The sequence below is a fragment of the Onychomys torridus genome, chromosome 13, assembly GCF_903995425.1.
Source record: "Onychomys torridus chromosome 13, mOncTor1.1, whole genome shotgun sequence".
Classification (NCBI taxonomy): Eukaryota; Metazoa; Chordata; class Mammalia; order Rodentia; family Cricetidae; genus Onychomys; species Onychomys torridus.
Window position 1 is genome coordinate 26,870,757 of NC_050455.1, and position 7,723 is coordinate 26,878,479.

Below are 7,723 nucleotides of genomic sequence, written 5' to 3' on the forward strand. Positions count from 1 at the left end.
AAATAGAGGTTGAGAGATGTCTCAGTGGTTAAGGCCACTTGCTGTTTTTCCAGTGATTCCAGGTTTGGGTCCCAACAAAACCACCTGTAAGTCTAGTCCCAGGGAATTCTACAGCCCTTTGTCTCTGTGGGGACTCACATAAGGGATTATTATTCAACAACAAAAAGAAATGAGCTATCAACCTACAGAAAACCATTAAGAAACTTTTATAAACATTAGTAAGTCATAGACGGTAAGCTGAAAAAAACTTCAATACTGTAAAATTCTGACTGTGGAGGAAGAAAAACTGTCAGTGATTTCCAAAGTGTCTAATCAGACAGAATAGATAAAGAGATAGATTTAAAGAATGGGGTTGGGGTGGGAAGAGTCAGTGAAACTATGATATTCTAAAAATATATGCATGCATGATTAGATTTATCCATGCCTACAGACTGTGTAGTACCAAGAAGGAACCTTGATTTAAACTATGGACTCAGTGGTACACATGTAGGATCATCAGTTGTCAAAAATGCACCAGTTTGGCAGGGTTATCTGTTACAGTTTCCTCTGAGTTCTGTTTCCAGAACAGCTTCAAGGCTTCTGGCTGAGATGATCCAGACTCACCAACGCCAAGATTTAATCATCATCCCAAATTTTCTCAGGACCACTCAAAGATTACCAACACCACCAATCAACAGGAAATAGCCTACAGAATTATGCCCACATCCCAAAGTGTTGGTTATAAATGTTTGTCATTATTTTGGGGGAGGGGGGTGTTACAAGTTATCACTTGTAATGGTCTGGAAAAAAGTTGAACAAAGGAGATTAGACTCAGGGATATCTTTCTGAAAAGAAAAAGGGGGGATAGAGAAATGATATGATAAAAAGAGTAGATTATTGAATCCACTCTAATCCAAAAACAAGTGCTAATCTCAAAATATTTTACATTGGTATAGATTTTAGTTTATTGATACAAATTTAAAGTTAATTTTTTATACTGTATGTATATTTCTACTCCTGTTTATGGTATTAAGTTTATGCAGCTCATTAAAAAATATTACATATAATTAAGAAATACAGATTAATAGTCATCTATAATAGCAAACTTGTAGTCATGTTAGGTATGTTTTCAAGGTCATACAGAGATATATTTCAGATAGATCTTCAAGTAATCTGCAAACACTTCACATCACAAAATATGGCATTTAAAATGTCTTAATAACAGACTTTTCTTGATATGAGACACGTCTTCTCCTGGCAGCACTGATCTACTTCTAAAGAGGATTATGGGTATCAAAGAAACTCCATACAGAATTTGCTTTCTCTGTGGCACAAGCTAGCCTTTCGGACAAGAAATTGCCCTTGCCTTGACTGCTGACTGTACACTGTCCAAACTGGACAAGCAGGACTGCTGAACTTTGACAAGACAGGGTAGGACAATCTTTCAAAATTCCCTGTTTCACAGGAAAGTCTGTCAGATATGCTAGGCCCATAGGACAGAGTTGGATGCCCCAACATTACAAAGGAACTTTGGGTGAATGTCCAGGCAGCCTAATGTCTTTGTCATTCGGTAACATTTAACCCTTCTGGAGTCTTTGATGGAGTTGAAGACTAAATAGTTACAGTTAAAATTTTCCTTAATTACAATAGAAAGTAAATTAAATTAAAAAACTTTAGACTCACCAAGATAAGATAGATAATTGTTTTCTCCTATTTTGCCAAATGCAAATTAATTGTATATTGTTATTGTAATTTTTACTTGATAACGGGTTTCGTTGTATGTAGTCTTACTATATTAAGGTTAAAACCTTCCTTTTTAATTAGAAAAAAAGAGGAAATACTATAGAACAATCCTTAAATGGTATGAATATGTATTACTCTCATTGGTTAATAAAAAGCTAACAGGCTGGTAACTGGGCAGGAAATAAATTGGGAAAGCCAAACTGAGAATGATGGGAAGAAGGAGGGCAGAATCAGGAGAGACAATGGTCAGCTTCCAAACAAGCAGGACATGTTAAAAATTAGGTAATGAGTCATGAGCCAAGTTGCAAACATAAATAGAAATGTGGGTTAATTTAAGTGTAAGAATTAGCTAGTAACAAGACTGAGCTATTGGCCGAGCATTTATAATTAATATAGGTACCTGTGTGGTAATTTGGGAAGTGGCTGCCAGGTATCTGGGGCTTGCTGGGGGGACAGAAACTTTCATCTACAGATACCTATAACGAGGAAGGATGCACACAGTGTGGAGAGGAAGTAATTGCATTTCCAAGCCATTTAGTGTGATTTTCAAACTACTCATTAAAAATAGACTTCTTTAAGAGAGAGAGAGAGAGAGAGAGACTTCCATCTCAATAAAATCCGTGATAGGTCTGCAGTAATGAAGACAACAGAGTATTACATGACATCCAGAGAAAAAACTGGAACACTGGGGCAGACCTTTAACACTCTGATTTAGGACATGATAGCCCCTCAGAAGGTGTGCCTCACCTTTGTAACATTCTGTAAGGTATTTGAAATCAAGAACTCCAATTTAATTCATTTAAAACATATTATAAGTTAACAAGTTTATATGTGAAAACTAAACTTTCAAAATATACACACTTTATGACCTTGAATTTACAAGTTTAAATTTACTAAACAAAATTGAAAAGTATTACCAGATCAAACTAAACACAACTAAGATGTTTTATTGATCGAACCACAGTATCAACAAAATGCAAGACATAAACTGGGAAATATTGAGCATATATATCTGAGAAAGAGATTATACATTATATACAAAATACTTTCTCAACCAACCACCAAATAGAAGCCTCATATCAGAAAAATATAAAAGACATGAACAAGCTCCTCCAACAACTCTATACGATGAATGACAGACAAATGCTAATTAACTTTACACATGAAGTCACCACACACTCAAGAATTTCTAAAATTCAAGAACAAGACAAATGCCAGCAGGGGTAGGAAGCAACTAGAACTCCAGGGACTTATTACAGCGACACGTGCAACATGTTCGTGCTTTAGAGAAGCGAAGTAGCCAACTCATAGCAGGTGAGGGTATCATGAACTTGGACTATTTTATTTTTATCTAAGCCAAGCTAAATAACGTTATAAAAATTGAAATGATTAAACAATTATAACTTTTCCACTTTCTGGATATATGTTATATTTCAAGGTATATTTAAAGTGTAAAGTTAATTTTTCTGTATGTCCATTATCTTTGATTTCTTAAAAAAATCAAATTAAAAGCCTAAAAAAGAAAGTCAATTCATCCACTCTACTCTTATGACAAAACATTAATGCCATCTTCAACTGTTCTAAAATTTATACCTACAACCAAAACTTATTTAAGCAAAATAATATTTAGAACTTCCAATTGTAAGAATTGGGTGTGTAAATTAAAAGGATACTGACATATATAATTAAAAATTTGGAAGAAAGTGGTAAAATGAAATGCAAGATTAAGGACGCTTGGTGGCGCTGCAGGATAAGAGTGGGAAAAATTAGCTCTGCAGACGCCCAGGAAGCCATCTCATCAAGCTGAGAACCAGAACTTTGGCTGCTGTTTGAAGGAGAAGGTAATAAGGAAGGTTTCTGGGAGAAGCTGGGAAGAAGGTGTCTCTCTAATCGGATTTACTTCAATATTTTCATGAACCCTGAGTGGATTATTATCGACTAGAAGAAGCAGCACCCTCTGGACTGCATCTGAACAATGGAGACTGCTCTAGCAAAAACGCCAGAGAAAAGGCAAGTGGTTTTTCTTACTATATTGCTGCTTTTGTGGGAGGCTGATTCTGAGACAATTAGATATTCCATGCCAGAAGAAATGGACAGTGGCTACTTGGTGGCTAACCTGGCAAAAGATCTGGGGCTCAGGGTGGGGGAACTGGCCACCAGAGGGGCGCAAATCCATTCCAAAGGAAACAAAGAGCTCTTGCAGCTGGATGCAGAGACTGGGAATTTGCTTCTGAGGGAAAAACCAGATCGCGAGGATCTCTGTGGGGTGACAGACCCCTGTGTGCTGCACTTCCAGCTCATTCTGGAAAACCCCGTGCAGTTCTTCCAAACTGACCTGCAGATCACAGACATAAATGACCATTCTCCAGAATTCCCTCACAGGGAAATGCTCCTAAAAATCCCTGAGAGCGCCCAGCCAGGGACTGTGTTTCCTCTGAAGGCAGCTCAGGACTCTGACATAGGGGAGCAATGCTGTTCAGAACTACACAGTCAGCCCCAATCTGCATTTCCATGTGGTTACTCAGAGTCGTGCTGATGGCAGGAGATACCCAGAGCTGGTGCTGGACAGAGCCCTGGACAGGGAGGAGCAGCCTGAGCTCACTTTAACCCTCACTGCTGTGGATGGCGGGTCTCCACCCAAGTCTGGGACCACCACATTTCACATTGAAGTCCTGGACATCAATGATAACGCCCCCCAGTTTGTACAGTCGCTCTATGAGGTTCAAGTCCCTGAGAACAGCCCCCTTGATGCCCTAATTGTCACGGTCTCTGCCAGGGATTTAGATGCTGGGATTAATGGGAATGTAGCCTACTCTCTGTTTCAAGGTGATGGAGTTTCTCAACCATTTATAATAGATGAGATCACAGGAGAAATTCGCCTAAGTGATGAGTTGGATTTTGAAGTAACTTACTATTATAACGTAGAAATCGCAGCCACTGATGGTGGTGGCTTTTCAGGGAAATGCACTGTGGCTGTACAGGTGTTGGATGTGAATGACAACGCCCCAGAGCTGACTATCAGAAAGCTCACAATTCCTATCCCAGAAAACTCCCCAGAGACTGTAGTTGCGGTTTTCAGTGTTTCTGATTCAGATTCTGGGGACAATGGAAGGATGGTGTGTTCTATTCCGAATGACCTTCCGTTTCTCTTAAAACCCACTTTCACAAACTATTACACTTTAGTGACAGAGGGGCCACTGGACAGAGAGAGCAGAGCTGAGTACTACATCACCATCACAGTCACTGACATGGGCACACCCAGGCTCACAACCCAGCACACCATAACAGTGCAGGTCTCTGACGTCAACGACAATGCCCCCGTCTTCACCCAAACCTCCTACACCCTGTTTGTCCAGGAGAACAACAGTCCTGCCCTGCACATAGGCACCATCAGCGCCACAGACTCAGACTCAGGCTCCAATGCCCACATCACATACTCTCTGCTGCCCACCCACGACCCGCAGCTGGCCCTCGACTCGCTCATCTCCATCAACGCCGACAATGGACAACTGTTCGCTCTCAGGGCGCTGGACTATGAGGTCCTGCAGACCTTCGAGTTCCATGTGGTCGCCACAGACCAAGGCTCTCCTGCACTCAGCAGCCAGGCGCTGGTGCAAGTGCTGGTGCTGGACGCCAACGACAATGCCCCCTTCGTGCTCTACCCGCTGCAGAACGCCTCTGCACCCTGCACAGAGCTGCTGCCCAGGGCGGCAGAGCCAGGATACCTGGTCACCAAGGTGGTGGCAGTGGACCGCGACTCTGGACAGAACGCCTGGCTGTCCTTCCAGCTGCTCAAGGCCACGGAGCCCGGGCTGTTCAGCGTGTGGGCTCACAATGGCGAGGTGCGCACCTCCAGGCTGCTGAGTGAGCGCGAGGCTCCCAAGCACAGGCTGCTGCTGCTGGTCAAGGACAATGGAGATCCTCCAAGGTCTGCCAGTGTCACTCTGCATGTGCTGCTGGTGGATGGCTTCTCTCAGCCCTACCTGCCTCTGCCAGAGGTGGCGCGCGACCCCGCGCACGAGGACTTGCTCACACTGTACCTGGTCATTGCCTTGGCTTCTGTGTCTTCCATCTTCCTCTTGTCTGTGCTGCTGTTCGTGGGGGTGAGGCTTTGCAGGAGGGCCAGGGCGGCCTCTCTGGGTGGCTGCTCTGTGTCTGAGGGACATTTTCCTGGTCACTTGGTGGATGTCAGCGGCACTGGGACCCTGTCCCAGAGCTACCAGTATGAGGTGTGTCTGAGGGGAGACTCTGGGACTGGTGAGTTCAATTTCCTCAAACCTATGATCCCCAACCTGTTGCTTCAGGATGCTGGGAGAGAAGTTAAGGAGAGTCCCCACTGCAGGGATAGCTTTGTATTCAGTTAATTGTCGTATCTGGTTCAGTGAATTTATATTTGACAAATCTCTAGCAGTGTGGTTCTCTAAAGAAAGTGAGTCATTTTCATCTAAGTACTAACATTGTAAATGAAGTATATGCATGTCCTCCATTTCTATAATTTTTTTCTTGGTATCTACTTTAGTAGTTTCTGGTATAATGAATATTACAAACACAGTTACTCCATATTTCACCTTATGTTTTACTCTAGCTCAAGCATTACACAATAAAATTAATTTCCCTTTGCATGTTTTGGGTTTGTTTTGTTGCTCATTTGGTTGTTTGTTCTTTTTTTAAATTTGAGACAGGGTCTCACTATGCTGTGGCTGTCCTAGAACTCACTATATAGACCAGGCTGACATCAAACTGATAGACATCCATCAGTCTCTGTCTCCCAAATGCTGGCTACTTTGCCTGTTTTTAACCACAAAATCTCAAGTTTTTATGGCCAAGGTGTTTATATGTTTTTCACTTTACTGTTGTTGGATATGAAATATAGGACCTCTTACCTGCTAAGCATACATTCTACTAGTGGGCATCACCCACAGCTGAAGTTCCTCAGAGTTACTCCCAAGTAGCCATGAGTACAACACTTAGCATGCTTGTCTTCCAAATTATAAACATCCACTTATTAAAATATTAAGACACTAGGATTGTTACCTATTTTCTTCCTATGTGGACCACATATACGAGAATTTATTTTCATTATTTCCTCACCACATACATAGCACATTGTTCCTTAAATGTTAACTTAAATAATCATGTATAAATATTAAAGGGATAAACCTTATAATAATAAACTAATAATTTGTCATCTCTACCATTAAACACAGGAGTTTGAGACTAAGGATATAATCAGTGGTAGACCATACATGCATGCCAGATCCTAGGTACACCTCCAGGCACCAAAAGGCAACAAACAAGTAGACACAAACCACATCTTATCAAATCATTGTACACAATACTATTTAAAAACTAAACTGAATAACAGAAGTAAAGACTGATATCCTCCAATAATCAGGACTTTTGATGGTCTCATTTTATCTTCTTGTTCATCCTTTTGTTCTAGAAATAAAAGTGTTCATTGAGCTTTTGTGGTTTTGTGTTAATCTCAGTTGTGAACATGAGATCTAGAACCATCTGACCATGGAGGATTATCCTGCTTAGGATAACTGAGGTGGGAAGACCATTGTGGGTGGCACCATTCCCTGGGCTGGGATTTCAGACAGTGTGAAGAGGAGAACCTGGGCTGAGCACATGTGTCCATTGCTCTCTTCTTCCTGCCTGGAGATACAGTGTGACCAGTTGTCCAAGCTCCTGTCTTTCACCTTCCCTCTCTTGGGGTCATCTTGAACTGTGAGCCAAAACCCTTCCTATTTTATCCTAGACATAGACAAGTAACTAAGACAGCCTGCATGGTCACATGGTATCAAATACCATACCCAGAGACTTGAGCATCTAAGCAAGCTGTTCACTGTGGCCCTGTTCTGGTTTATATTTATACTTATGTTTCCTATAGTTTTCCTGCAGCTTCTCATCACCTATCAAAAGACTCTGCAAATTTCAATATTCTATTTGATTCTGGTTATCAGTTCTGATCATTTTCACTTTATAATGTTTTATAGAT

At 41.3% G+C, this 7,723-nt stretch overlaps 1 pseudogene; it reads left to right on the forward strand.

The window, feature by feature from the left end:
* The first annotated feature begins 2,104 nt into the window (after positions 1-2,104).
* Positions 2,105-6,344, forward strand: LOC118594482 (annotated as a pseudogene).
* Positions 6,345-7,723: the final 1,379 nt, after the last annotated feature.